Source organism: Sapajus apella, unplaced genomic scaffold (genome assembly GCF_009761245.1).
Source record: "Sapajus apella isolate SASKATOON/1434 unplaced genomic scaffold, GSC_monkey_1.0 scaffold4, whole genome shotgun sequence".
Taxonomy (NCBI): Eukaryota; Metazoa; Chordata; class Mammalia; order Primates; family Cebidae; genus Sapajus; species Sapajus apella.
The window spans coordinates 24,431,471-24,446,863 of record NW_022436944.1 but is presented as its reverse complement, the minus strand read 5'-3'; the positions used below and the strand labels follow the sequence as shown (position 1 = coordinate 24,446,863).

The 15,393-nt window shown below is 39.6% G+C and overlaps 1 protein-coding gene and 1 long non-coding RNA gene across 3 annotated transcripts in view; one reads left to right on the top strand and one right to left on the bottom strand.

Annotated features, from left to right (window-relative positions):
• The window catches only part of LOC116540702, a 7,494-nt gene extending 3,739 nt beyond the window's left edge, over positions 1 to 3,755 (bottom strand). Inside the window, exon 1 of the long non-coding RNA XR_004264561.1 lies at positions 3,717 to 3,755. This is a non-coding gene — a long non-coding RNA (uncharacterized LOC116540702). The remainder of the gene's footprint in view (positions 1 to 3,716) is intronic.
• The window catches only part of PLS1 (plastin 1), a 120,481-nt gene that overhangs the window by 17,808 nt on the left and 87,280 nt on the right, over positions 1 to 15,393 (top strand). The window contains exon 1 of one of the 2 annotated variants that reach the window (XM_032264324.1): positions 10,754 to 10,971. The exons of the other annotated variant lie outside the window; for it this stretch is intronic. The gene's annotated coding sequence lies outside the window, so the exon portion shown is untranslated. Of the gene's footprint in view, positions 1 to 10,753; positions 10,972 to 15,393 lie in introns of those variants that run through there. 2 annotated transcript variants of the gene reach the window in all.

The following is a 15,393-nucleotide window of genomic DNA, read 5'->3' as shown; positions in this document are numbered from 1 at the left end:
AAAAAAAAAAAAAAAAAAAAAAGAAAAAAAGAAAAGAAGAAAAAAAATAAGTTCTGGTCTTAGAAGGAAAGTGGTATGAAAGAGAAGGAAGGATTTTGAAAGCAAGTATCATTTACCTTGACAGTAACTCACTAATCTAATCTTATTGGCAAAGACCAGGAATTCAGAAGGTACACACACTTGTGCCAATCTGGGGTGTGTCTCTTGCTGTGACACTGAGGTCATAGGACAACATAGTAGTATCTTCAACCAGTTCATTGTACATGCAAATAACAGATGACTCGAGAAAAGAAAAGATCTTTGTATCCTTTTATTGCACTGTGATTGTTTCCTGTTAGGAAAAATTCTACTCTAAGCTATTACAATATAGCTTATGGCTAAATGAAGAGGACTAACAGGTGACAGGGTCTTACCAAGCACAACATACTTTTATTTGCTTTATGTTTAATTAAAAATTAACTACACTGTAAACTTATCACTGGTAAGTTCTGATTATGGAATTTCTGTCCTATAACAATACAGGATATGACTACCTTTTCTTTCATTAGTATGGATCTTTTAAGAAACTAGAAATGTTACAAAAAGGATTGTCTTTTTGTTTTGAGTCCTTTTACCATCTCTCTCCTCACCTTCTGTTAGTCAGGCCACTTTGGGATTTGCCATTTGTTCATGATCTGTACAAATACAGTTTCATGACTGAGAATGGAAGCAACCACCAGCTGAGGAGGAAAAAGAATACATATGTTTTTTCTCTTAACAGCACCATACCCTGTAATTACAGATCAGGGATAGCTCAGGAAATTAGCAGCAGCAGGCAGTAGAGCTTATGCTTAACTACCAAGGGTGGAAATGTGTGCAGAAGCAGGTGGTCGTTCAGGTATGTTCTGGGGAAGAAGGCAGTGAGAGAACGGGGATGGCAGGGAATCACAAGGCCTGTGCCAGACTTGAAGGTTCACACATTATCTAAAGGGTACAGCATCCCTGGCTCAGCCCAGTGTTACCATGTAGGCATGTGGGCACAGTATTGCCAGATATTCTGATTTTAAATGAAGAAACAGAAATCTGAATTTTATGCTAATCTCCTAATTTTTATATATTTGCTCCAAAATTTAAAAAAATCCAACAGTCATTGAGCCACAGAGGACATGTGTCCAGGCAGTGTTTGGCCCATGGGTGCCATTTTATACCTTTGGCAGCCGGGAGAGGCTCTTAGTTTCGTGAAGGAGGAGTTACAAGAGCCTGTGATGGGTGCCCCAGGAGTATGGCGGCTGCAGAGTGTGAGACCTGGCGTGGGTTCCACCTGCTGCTTTCTTTTTCTGTTTTGTGGAGAAGGGTGTGTTTTAATTCTTCTGCTCTTTGGAAAATCTTTCGCTGTCTAGATTTCCTTCCTGGAGAAAGAGTGACTGGAAGTGTTGAATGCTGTTGGGGATTTCAAGAACTGTGGCAGGGGGTGGGGCTGGGCAGAGGTGAGGCAAGCCTGGCTGTGCTACGGGGTTTGAAGGCAGGGTGTCATTTGAAAATTGAGACAGAAGCATCCATCTGTAGGGTCTGGGTAGGGTAGGCAGAACACAGAACAGAAACAGAGCTGCCAGACCCAAGGATGGAAAAGGAGGGTAGAGTGGGGGTGGTTAAGAGGTGCCCAGGGCACTGAAGAATAGTCCCATGGCTTGGCTTAGTTGTGAATGGGAAGGAAGCTGTTGAGGCAGCCAGCGTGATCTGGACAACTGCTGATGATTGACCCAGAGAAGTAATGTAGGCTGAATTTCCTGAAGACCCTGTATCTTCTCTTCATTTACCTTACTTTGGTGGCAAAAGCATGTTCCACAGGAGCAAGAACATTATTCACTATATACAGATGATGTCATGTGGCTTCCGCATTATGGCTGAGATAAGACAGGGTCACTCTGCTTCCAGAGTGAGGTCACAGACTTTGGAATTCCTAGTTATATTTCTGATCATTCCACAGTCATGATCATGATGGATGCTCTTACTTGAGGGGCCTGACAATTCAGACTCTTCTTTCCTTTATTCTTTGAACCAACCGAGGAATAGATACAGGTCTCTCAAGTGGAATTTGAAATGTCAACTTTATTCCTGGTGGAGCTGGACCAGGATTGCAGCCTGGGCCTGTGGTCAAATGGCCTTCCTAATATCCTTCCCAGAAGCTTAATGTCTACTCACCACATCCCAGGCAAACCCCCTGAACAGTTGCCTCTGGGTCTTTACCCCATGGAGGGGGAAGAGAGCTTATGTCCTGAGGACAAGCAGTTGCTAAAGAGGTAAGGGGCAAATCATGTAAGGACAGTGATGTTTAGCACTTTACCCCACCCCACTCTGCAGAAACCCACTTCAATTCCATTCAGTATAGCAGTGGTTTTAAAAGTGTGGTCCTCAGACAAGCGGCTTTAGCATTACCTTGAAACTTACTAGACATGCAGACTTTTGATCTCCCTTCCAGTCAAACTGAATTAAAGATTCTGGAGGATGGACCCAGGAATCTATGTTTTAACAAGCCCTTTTGGTGATTCAATTACGTTTAAAGTCTGAGAACCATTCCAGTAGAGGAGTGAGGTTCAGTGGGCCCAAGACACCATCTTTCCAGTGAGGTAAATCGATTCCCCTTTTATGGAGGACAGTGAGAAAGAAGTGCAAAGAGGCCAGAGGTGCTGCTTTGATAATAGGTCCTCAAGGAAACATAAAGATAAGGTATCCCCCAATGGATAAGCCTGCCCTGTAGTCTGAAAGCTGATAGTCTTAAAAAAAATAGCAGGAGCAAACGAAGACTTTTCTTCAGATGCCCCTTTTCTCATTTGATAATGTTTTCTACCTTTTGTATAAAGGATAAAGTCGAGAAAAAAGAGTAATGGAGGAAGGTACACACTAGCAGAAGAGAAAGAACACTAAATGATATAGGAAAAAAATAGGTATTTTTCTTGCTTTACAATTGATCGCTTTTTTTTCTATATCGTTAATTAAAAATTTAGTCTCTGATCTGTTTTTCTAGTTGTTACCCCAACAACAGGCCATTTGACTGTGATCATGTCATCAGCATGGACTGCTGTGCTATTTGCTTTTTGTACCTATTCATTTTCATGTTGACTTGTGTGTATTGTTTAGTGACACAATTTTTAAAAATTATTTATTTATTTATTTATTTATTTATTTTGAGGCAGGGTCTGGCTCTGTCACCCAGGCTAGAGTGCAGTGGCATGATCTCAGCTCACTGCAACCTCCACCTCCTGGGTTCAAGTGATTCTCCTGCCTCAGCCTCCCAAGTATCTGGGATTACAGGCGCCTGCCACCACACCCAGCTGATTTTTGTATTTTTAGTAGAGACGGGGTTTCACTGTGTTGGCCAGGCTGGTCTTGAACTCTTGACCTCATGATCCACCCTTCTCGGCCTCCCAAAGTGCTGGGATTACCATAAGCCACCGCACCTGGCCCACAGCTTTTTTTTGTTTGTTTGTTTTTGTTTTTTTTGAGACAGAGTTTCGCTCAGCCACCCAGGCTAGAGTGCAGTGGCACAATCTCAACTCACTGCAACCACCATCTCCCAGGTTCAAGCGATTCTCCCACCTCAGCCTCCCGAGTAGCTAGGATTACAGGCACCCACCATCATGCCAAGCTAATTTTTGTATTTTAGTAGAGATGGGGTTTCACTATGTTGGCCAGGCTGTTCTTGAACTCCTGACAACAGGTGATCTGCCTGCCCTGACCTCCCAAAGTGCTAGGATTACAGGCATGAGTCACCACACACAGCCAGTGACACAATTATTTATGTCCTTCATATTCACCTTGAGTTGCAACCGCCTTCAAATCACAATGGAGCCTTGCCCAGTTAGCCACTAAAACAGCCAGTGATGGCAAGCACTTGTCACAATAATCCATACAGTTGGCATTTCATATTTTAAGGTTAAAAAAAGATACATTTCCAAAGTGTTTGTAATTAGGAAGAATTTTTTTTGCTTCAGACAACCTTTTTAGAGGTTCGGAATAAAATTATACCTGTTTGGGTACATATAGCCTTAACTAGACATGGATGCCAACCTCTTGTAAACACACTTAATTCCTTGCAGTCCAGAATGGAACCTTGTTTCTATTAAATGTTTAGTCTTTCCAGACACTGTTACAGGAAAATAAAAAAAATGCTAAAGAATTCAAGCTGCCTCTGATTTCATCTGAACATGGAATTATACTTGTAGTGATAATCTCAGTAACTGAATAGTTACCTTGTTCCAAGAACTGTGCTTAATCTATCATAACCCTATGGGCAGGTAGGTCTTTCCTTCCCTTTATACAGATGAGAAAACTGAGGCACAGAGAACTTAACTGAGAGGCAGGAGCAGACTCAAATCCAAGTCTACTCATATCAAAGCTATGTCCTTAATCATCTAGTCTGCTAGATGGGCTAGCTTCTGGGCTAACTTCTGACAAGATTTGCACTTGGGGTCTTGATCAGCATAGCAGAGGTCTCAGGTAGTTGGTGGGAGAAGTGGTGAGTGCTTCAGCAGTATTAACCGTTTGTTAGAGGAAAAAAATCAGAAATCCTTGTTTTCGATCTCATTCAGATTCCTGGGCCTCATCCTAAAACTTCTGAGTGAGACTCTTTGGGTCGAGACCTAGGAATCTGCATTTAAAATATGCTCCACATGTTGATTTTATGACTAATAAAAACTGCACCTGGTCGGGCATGGTGGCTCACTCCTATAATCCTAGCACTTTGGGAGGCTGAAACAGGGGAAACACTTGAGATCAGGGTTTCAAGACCAGCCTGACTAATATGGTGAAACCTCATCTCTACTAAAATTATAAAAACTAGTTGGGCTTGGTGGCACGAGCCTGTAATCCCAGCTACTTGGGCGGCTGAGGCAGAGAATCTCTTGAACCCAGGAGGCAGGGATTGCAATGAGCTGAGCTCATGCCACTGCATTCTAGGCTGGGCAACAGAGCGAGACTCTCTCAAAAACAAGCAAACAAAATACACACACACACACACACACACAAAGCAAAAACAAAAAAACAAAAAACAACTACTGCATCTAATTGCTAGGCATTATTTCATGTCTATTTCAGTAATCTCTGGGCCCCAGTATATTAGGAAGGGTTAAGACAAAGATATCCCTGCTCATCATTATTGGCAGAATCTTAAGTATTTTTATTTTTGTAGTGTTTTTCTTTTTAAGCTGCTACACTAAATATTTGACTAACATTTAATATGTATATGCTATTGGAGGGAAAATTTATTTAAGGAGAACTGTAAAATCAACATTGATCTCTCCCCCCAAACAAACTCTGCCTGCCCCACACCCCCAAACCTGCTGCATCTCCCAAATGATAGCTTGTCTCTCTTGTGGGCAATCCAAGGGCAATGTGATAAGAACATCCCATATGGAATAAAACTATCCAAGCCTACATTAGCTTTGTATTGCTCCCATACCAAACCACCACATGTTCAGCAACTTAAATAATACAAATTTATTATCTTACAGTTCTGTAGGTCAGAAGTTTTGCACAGGTCTCATCAGACTAAAGTCAACATAGCAGGACTGTGTTCCTTTCTGGAGGCTCTAGGGGATAATCTTTTTCATGGCTCATTTGGATTGCTGACAGAATTCAGTTCCTTTTGGTGGTAGGCCTGAGATCTCCATTTTCTTCTTGGATATAAAGGGAAGGCCATTCCCAGCTTCTAGAGGCCACCTGCACTCCTTCACTCATGGTTCCTTTCCTTCATCTTCAAAGACAGCGACAGTAGGTCAAGCCCCTCTCATACTTTGAATCTTTCCTCTTCCTCCTTCTATTTTATCTCTCTGAGCCAGCAGAGAAACGTTCTCTGCTTTTAAAGACTCATGTGATTAGATTGGGCCTGCCCAAATAATCCAAGACAATCTGCCTCATCCCAAGGCCCGTACCCTTAATGAACATCTGCAAAATCCATTTTGCTATGTAAGGTACCACATTCACAAGTTCTGGGGATTAGGATGCAGGCATCTTGGGAGATTGGGTATTATTCTGCCTGTGACAAATGCACTGTCTGCCTTTGTTGACAAATAAGCTAGTGGTGGTTATCACTACCAGCAGGGCTCCAAGCATTCATGCTGATGTACGTGAGAAAATGTGACTTAACTGGATATCTTTCTAAAACATTTCAGGTCCAGATTCCAAAACAATAGTTTTGAAAAGGATGTCTTATGGCTTTTGTGTAGCCAGGCAGAGCTGCTACAACATTTATCTCTGTGAGTAGGAAAGGAAGGCGATTCACGTTGTGCCAGCTTCTCTGGCAGCTTGGATTCAGAAAAAAATTCTGATATGAAATAGGCACACCCATTCAGCCAGAATATTTGCTTTTAGTGACTCATTGCTTGCCATATGCTCCCCTGCTTCCGCACCTTTGTTCATGCACTTCCAGCTGCTTGGTTTGCCCTTCTGTCTACCCATTTATCTACAATGATACAAATTTATGACAAGTTTTGACACCTACTTATTCTAGGAAACATTTTCCAAGATGCTAAAAGTATGGCATCTACTCATTTTTCCCAATAACTGAAGTAAAATGTTAAAAAGAATCCATGTCAGCTGCCAGATTTCCAAAGGCTGTTTTTGAGTTCTTCTCTATGATATCTTACTCCATAAATCTGTACAGCATTAAAGAAGCCCCTGTGGTATCTTGGATTTAGTAAGTACTTAGTAACTACTTACTGATTTGAAGTACTGAATTTAAGTAATTGGTTATATTATCTTTATACTAAAAGTCTGCAAGATGTGTATGTATTGTTTCCTTAGAATGTTATAAACTAAAGAACATTACTAAGAATGTCTCATATAAGCAGTAAAACTGGTGTTGTTAGAGGTGAGGTGGTTTCCAATTCATCTTTTACTAAATATGTTAATTCATAATCTGTCAGATTACCCAGAGGTATAATGGGGTAAGGGAGTGGACTTTTTTAGTGTGATGTATAGTATGTATGCAGAAAAACATAAAAATACGTGTACAGCTTGATGAATTTTCACAAACAGCTACCTCATAATCAGCACTCTATAGAGAAACCACAATTATTCCTGGGTCCCCAGAAACTCTCCGGCTGCTTTCCAGTTGCTGCCATTCACAGGAGTAATCACTGCCCTGATACTTCAAAAGTTTGAGAAGTAGACTTTTTTCTTTTCTTTTTTCTTTTTTGTGAAACAGAGTCTTGCTCTGTCACCCAGGCTGGAATACAATGGCACGATCTTGGCTCACTGCAACCTCTGCTCCCAGGTTCAAGCAATTCTTCTGCCTCAGCCTCCCAAGTAGCTGGGATTAGAGGTGCCCATCACCATGCCCAGCTAATTTTTTTGTAATTGTGGTAGAGATAGGATTGTGCCATCTTGGCCAGGCTTGTCTCGAACTCCTGACCTCAGGTGATCTGCCTGCCTTGGCCTCCCATAGTGCTGGGATTACAGGTGTGAGCCACAGTGCCAAGCCTGGGAAGTAGACTTTTTTGTTTGTTTGTTTAAGACAGTCTCTCTCTGTCGCCCAGGCTGGAGTGCAGTGGCATGATTTCGGTTCACTGCAACCTCCGTCTCCCAGGTTCAAGTGAGTCTCCTGCCTCAGCTTCCCAAGTAGGTGGGACTACAGGCGCACGCCACCATGCCCGGCTAATTTTTTTGTATTTTTAGTAGAAACAGGGTTTCACCATGTTAGCCAGGATAGTCTTGATCGCCTGACCTCATGATCCACCTGCACTGGCTTCCCAAAGTGCTGGGATTACAGGAATGGGCCACCACGCCTGGCCAAGAAGTAGACTTTTTAAGATGCAGAAAGATATTCTCATAGATATTATGACAATCTTAGAAACAAATCTCTAAGCAAACGTGTATGTTTACAGAGATTTTTTAAAAATGTGACTCTTGTCCTGAAGGTGCATGGAATAGTAAATTCTTTTCTAAGTGTTCTTGCTTTATCAAATAGTTTGAGTTACAGATACAACTTTAACTCAGTTTATTATTTACCAGTATTTATTGAGTACTTGTGATGGTTCAAAATTCTTATGGCTCAAATATTTATAGGCTGTATCATTCTCTGCATAGTTTTTATTGAGATCAAATAAAAAAAATTCCAATATATTTTTTTCTGGACTTTTGGTTTAGGCTCATAGTAGATATTGAAAAAGAATATATTATCAGCAAAAGTGGCAGCCCCCACACTGTACATTTTAACTGTCTACTGTGACACTTTCCAAGAGAGTGAAAATTGAAATTGCTTGTAACAGAATGGAATGGGTAAACTCTTAGAGCAATTGGATTCAGAGATCTATAATGTCCCTTATTCCCCATCTACCCTCTGTGTTCAAGGATGTTTGCTGAAGCATTATGTCTAAAAGTAAAACAGGAAACCACCTTAGTTAGCAAGTTGAATACTTAAATAAATCATGGTATGATCATAACATGGACTGCTATGAAGCATGAAAGGCATGCTTTCAAAAACTGAAAACTTTAAATAATATTAAGTAAAACTGTATATAGTAAATACCAATTTTGTTTGGAAAGTTGTATATTCATACACATGTGCATAGAAGAAAGATTAAAAATTTATAACATTTTGGTCTTGGTTATTTCTCAATGGTGTGCTTGAGAGCAATAAATTTTATTATTTTCCAAATACTTTTAATTCTGAAATTGCTTTTCAACAATCAGAAAAGAACTACACAGGATCCATTTTTTAAAAGGACACATAGGGCAGATAATTGATTTTTCCTGTGAAGTGAAGTCGGGGGGGAATTCAGACAGAGGAAATACATGTTTTAGTCAAAAGGTTAGCAGAACTCTATGCAACAGCAGCAGGACCACAGCCATCCAAAAGAGGTCTCTTTGAAATAATGGAATTTTCAATGCAAAAAACATTAATGTCACCTCATCCATCTTTCTATGTAGAAATCCCCAAAGACAACAGCCTATGCACCTCCAAAATTGACTTTCAGCTTTTGTACACAAAGGTCCAGTGTTCCAGGTGTAGAACCTAACTGTTCCAGGTGTAATCCTGACAGAATATTTCCTTACATTCGTGCAGAATTTGTCTCTTGGTATTTCTGCCAGTGGTCCTAATCGTACTAGCCTATGGCCATAAAGAGCAAGAATAAGCCTTCCTCAGCACTGATGTCCTTTAAATATTTAAATGAATGTGTGTGTGGTTTTTTTTGAGATGAGGTTTCACCATGTTGGCCAGGATGGTCTCGAGTTCCTGACCTTGTGATCCACCCACCTCGGCCTCCCACAGTGCTGGGATTACAGGCGTGAGCTACTACGCCTGGCAGTGAATGTGTATTTTTAACATTCATTGAAGTATAATTTAGGTATGGTAGACTGTACGCATTTAAAGTGGACAATTACCTGTGTTTTGACAAGTGTGTACATCCACAAAATCACCACAATCAAGACATAGAACACTTTTATTTCCCCCAAAGTTGCCTCGTGTTTCTTGCTTTCCATGCCTCCGTTCACCTTGTTCCACATAACCTTTGTTCTGCTGTCACCATAGATTAGTTTGTATTTTCTAGAATTTCCCATAAATGGGATCATACAGTACTGTATGTACTTAAAAAAAAAAACAAAAAACTGGCTTATAAAAGTCCTTAACTTTTTCTTTCACTTTATGAAGCAGTTTTATAACATGTATTCTTTACCTTTATGGAGCCATCATAAAAGATGTTTGAGACTTCCTCTTGAGATAATTAACCAGTCAGTGAAAATGCATTATACATTTTATAAGTGCAGTTGTTCTTGCCACACTTAAATAGTCGTATTGGACAATAGTCCTTGGGGTATCTTCTGGTTTTAACACTGTATAATTCTATAAAATGTTTTCAGTTACTATTCAAAGGTAATATTGGATATTTACTTGAAATTCATCCAGTGAATATAATTGAAATTCAGTAAGATGTTAGGGATTTTTGTTGTTGTGTTTTGTATTTTCAGTTTTACAGTTTCCAAATTCTTTCAGGGAATCACAGTGTATACTTAATTCTTCATGGTTTTTCACATGACGAAAACAATATTGCCATTTTCTTTTCTTTTTTAAGAGACAGGATCTCACTATATTGCCCAGACTGGAGTGCAGTGGCTATTCACAGGAGTTAACATAGCACACTACAGCTTTGTACTCCTGGGCTCAGGTGGTCCTCCTGCCTCAGCCTCCCAGGTAGCTGGGATTAAAAGCTATACCACTGTGCCCAGCTCAACATTGCCATTTTTAAATTAGAGTGGCAAAGGAACATTTATAAAAAGAATATGGAAGCTCATAGGGCAGTCCCATTCCATAGGAAGAAAACCTGCTTGAGTAAAATCTAAGCGGTAAGGTGAATACCACAATATAGTTTAAGCTCCCCAACTATAATCAAATAGAAATGATGATGACAGGCAGGGTGCGGTGGCTCAAGCCTGTAATCCCAGCACTTTGGGAGGCCGAGGCGGGTGGATCATGAGGTCAAGAGATCGAGACCATCCTGGTCAGCACGGTGAAACCCCGTCTCTACTAAAAAAAAAAATACAAAACATTAGCTGGGCATGGTGGTGCATGCCTGTAATCCCAGCGACTCAGGAGGCTGAGGCAGGAGAATTGCCTGAACCCAGGAGGCAGAGGTTGCGGTGAGCCGAGATCGTGCCATTGCACTCCAGCCTGGGTAACATGAGTGAAAAACCTCCTTTCAAAAAAAAAAAAAAAAAAAAAAAGAAATGATGATGACATCCACATTTTTGTCTCATGATTTTTTTATGGTTCTAAACCACACCGATTGTACAGGTTGCCCTTTCTACTGAGAGTAAGCTCCATTGAGATTAAAATCTGCAATAATAGGTAGAACACTTCAGTGTGGAATTGCTTCCTTTCTTTGGTCAAACACTAACTTTGGCAGAGGACAGACTCAGGAAGACTGAATTTTAAGTGTTCTGAATTGTTTTGCTGGACTTCCAAATCTCAAATTATAAGACCAGCAGAAGCAGGTATTCAAAAATTTCCCTCTGTTGATAGCAATAAGATAGCCTCAGATTCCAGTGCTGCTTTTTAATATAATTGTTAAATTGAGATAAACACCCTCATAGTATTTCTTTTTTAAGTGCATTCTTGCTTTGGGACTCTAGATGACTTTGCATAATCAATGCAAATAGGAACCTTGGTAGGAAGGTAATATAATTCTTAATTCTCTTTTCATTTTTCTGTTTGAAAACTTTCTTCCATAAGCACCACTGGTTAGAGAAGAAAGGACTGTTTTGCTTTATTCAGGGTTGTATAAAAACATTAGACTCATAATTGTTGGTTGAGCTTTGATTTTCCTTTCAGAAATGGATATAAATTATTAGGAAATTGCTGAAATGACTGAAATGTACTCTTTCTGTGCCATCTAGAATGTGTGTGTATTATTGCTTGGAAACCTGATGCTTTCAGTCTGGTGGAAACAGCTCTTCCAGTCTATAGTTTAATTGTGGATTAGCAAAACTCTACTTTTTTCTAAAGAGATTTCACAGATTATATGATATGGTAATAGAAGATATCTCCAGTACTAGGGATGTGATAAGATTCTATCCAAGCATCTGGAGTCTGAAGAAAATACCTAAATTGAAATAAATTCTTTATCATTATATTTGTTCTTCAGCATTTCCAAGTACTAAAATGTACTTGGGGATAGCAACTTTGCTTAAAAGCTTTTTGCTGTTTCATTGAATTTGGGAAGGGCCTGAAAGCTTTCAGAAAGGTAACTTTGTTATAAATAGTATACAAATGAGCAAGTTGCCTTTTCGTGAGCATTTTTAATGTTTCTGAGGCTGTCCAAATAACTATGTATCTTTACCCTGCGCAGCCCTAGAAGCTGTAGCAGCCTTACCTTAAGTTCTTTTCTTAGGAAAGCAGAAAATGAGCAGTTCCCACCCTGTGTAAAGCTGAGAAGATCTTGAATGATGCATGTTGAGGAAACTTGGATACTGATACTGCTCGCAATTTACATAGGCCCTAGTGCCAAAGAATTAAAGACTCTTGAGTTTTCTTAAAAGAGGCCAGCTTTTACAAAGTTAAGTATCTTTTCTTTTTGCAGTGACCTGAGCTCTTAAACCTAAGTAGAAAATTAAGACTTGCTCAGCTTTGTGAAGTAGTCAACCATTTAAATTTATTTGTATGCACCATAGAATACTCTGTGGCTCTTGTTAGAGAAATGAACACATTATGACCAAGTAACCATGGAAAGTGAGTGCCATGGGAAAATTTTACATAGTTAAAAAAGAAAACAAAACACATGGCTTTCTTAGGAACCAGAATTGCCTCTCCTATATTATACCTGGAGTCCAACAAAGGCTATGCCTTTGTACCGGTCCTTTTATAATGAATCAACCAATTGCTCAATTGTATTCTTGTGGAGATGGGGGATAACATTCCTTTATGATTCCCCAGTTTAGATCAGCTTACCACCCAAAGCATGATATTTGATTACCCTTATTATGTTTCTTTGCATAGCTACAAATGTTACTAATGGCGTGGCCTTGTCTAGTCATTAAAAAAAGTCTGCCTCTGTGATGAGTTCACAGTCAGTGCTGTAAAAGGCACTATTGCTTGGTACCCTGGAAATATGAGCCCAAAGAGAATGGAGCAACGCTTTGGGGTTAGGGATAAACTGCAAAAACAAACCTCTTAAACTCCTGAATGTGCCACTGAGTGCCTGACGGCCTATTTTTCCTTCTTAGTACTGATTTTAATCTCTAAAGCTCCCTGTGTATGGGCCTCAATTGCTTTAAGAATTATAAAAGTTTACCTACCATTTCTGACCATGTTCTTCTATTAAAATTGAGGTTTCTAGGGTTCCCTCTTTCTCTTTTCTTCCAAATGTTTCCAACTCAGTTCTTGGTATTACAGGAAAAACAAGGTGTTGTCAGAAGCCACTGAATTCTTATCCCTATACCTACTCCAGATGAGGTGGGAGGTCAAGTTGCTTCTCCTTTTAAAATGTTGGAGCAGTGGTCCCAGCCTTCTAGAATTTTTAGCGCATCAGTAAAAATATATTGTGCATGTACTACTTGCAAATTCTATATTTTTAATTTTTATATACTAAATGTTTATGTTATACATGTTTTACTTAACGTGTAGGTTTTATATATGCTAGGATGTATATGAAAATAAATGCTGCTGGATGTGGTGGCTCATTCCTGTAATCCCAACACTTGGGGAGGCTGAGGCAGGTGGATTGCTTGAACGCAGGTGTTCAAGACCATTCTGGGCAACATGGCGAAACTCTGTCTCTACTAAAAGTACAAAAATTAGCTGGATGTGGTGGCACATGCCTGTAGTCCCAGCTACTTGGGAAGCTGAGGCAGGAAGATTAATTGAGCCCAGGAGTTTGAGGCTGCAGTGAACTGTGAATTGTGCCACTGCACGCCAGCCTGGACAACAGAACAAGACCCTGTCTCAAAAAATAAATGAGTGAATGAATGAATTCGTGCATGCATGCATGCTACTCAGGAGGCTATGTCTTGCAGTGTTGCCCAGGCTGGGATTACAGGCATGAGCCACTAAAACTAAACTCAAAAGAATAAGAAGCCCAGCTCATAGAGATTATGGAGGACTCCTCTTTTGCTAGGAGACTGCTGCTTCTTCCCAAGTAGAGCACAGACAGATCAGGAGTAAATAAGGGATGGGGCATAGTTTTAGCAACAAGAGTGAGGATGATGGAAAATCAGGAAGAGAGCATCTTAGCAAACACAATATGTTAATAAGCAATGAGACGTGGGTTTGTTTCATTAGGGAGCGTGGAGTGGGGAGGAGTCTAGAGCAAATCCCTTGTTGCTGCTGTTTGAGTGCTCTCTGTATCACTAACATTGTGCTGGGTGCTTTTTGTACATTACCACCTCATCCTTGCAGCCAATCATAAAGTGGGACATAAGGAAACTAAGGCAGACAGGCATGAAGTTAAAAATAAAAGATAAAATAAGATGATTTAAAAAAACAATTGTTAATTGGAAAGACTTTATCATATCATTAACTAATATCTCATGGTACAATATATATACAAGATACTGTTTATTATTAATGAGTGAGTATAAAGTTATATTTTATGTAATCTTGATAATTTTGATTTTTTTTTGCCCAACATGTGGTCACATTGTTTCTCTTTTGTTTTCTGATGTAGTTGGTGAAGTTCTATTTTCTTATGCTTATATGATTCTTATTTTTTGCAGTCCCTAATTTCTTTGCAGATGTATTTTTTAAAGATTTTTAAAGTTTTGATATAAAAGCTACCCTTGCTAAATAAGCAAGTAGCTTTAAAACAGGTTATTGTTAATGCACTCAACCAGGCATTCACAAACTATAGAACATCACAAATTCTGGAAGTGAAAAAGGAATGGCAGTCGCTGTCCAGGCTCTTCTTTGTGGAATGTCTACTCCTCGCTTAGGATATCCCTTGAACTGTTTGTGTCATGGGATCATGTCATAAGGGGCAAGTTAGGATTCTACTGAAAATATACACTTTAAATATTTGTAAAGCTAATTCTGTTTCCTTATTTTTAGTTTAAAAAATATATACATAGTTCTAATATTTACTTCCTACACTCTGGTGGGGATCATTGTTCTTAGTGACTCTTGGCTTCTGAGTAGACAAGGGTGTGACCTAAGTTTTCTCATCTGTAAAAACAGGGATGACTTTTTAGGTGTTTGGGGAGGGGATTTTTTTTTTTTTTTTAACCAATTTGGTTTTGTAACTACTTTTTTGGACTGATAATATGCCTATTAACTCATCCTTCTAAGTCACACTCACTGATTGGAAGTTTCTGTAAGGAATAATGTTCAGAAATAGGAGTGACACATTAAGGTTTGCTTTTTAAGTCAAGATTTTGGAAATAGTTACACCCAAAATGGAACTTTAAAAGCTTTCTTACTCTTCAAGGCCCATCCAGTTTAAACCCTACCCTCTCAGGAAAATTTGTGTCAGACCCATGTTTGAAGTATCTGCTGTCTGTTTTTTATTTCTAGAATTCTGCTTGTACATTAATCAGTAGACTTGAATTATGACTGTATGTGTACATGTTTGCTTTTTATGAGGCACAGCTGTTTATTGTTTGTGTTTTGTTTTTGAGACAGAGTCTTGCTCTGTCACCCAGGCTAGAGTGCAGTGTGGCTATCAGGGCTTACTGCAGCCTTGTCCTCCCAGGCTCAAGAGATCCTCCTGAGGAGCTGGGACCACAGGCATGTATCACCATGTCCAGTTAATTTTTTTAAGATTTTTTTTTTTTTTAATAGAAACAGAGTCTCCCTGTGTTGCCCAGGCTGGTCTTGAATTCCTGGCCTCAAGCAATCCACACTCCTTGGCCTCCCAAAGTGCTGGAATTACAGGTGTAGGCCACCATGCTAAGCCAATCATATTTTAATTTTTAGAAAAGAATGCG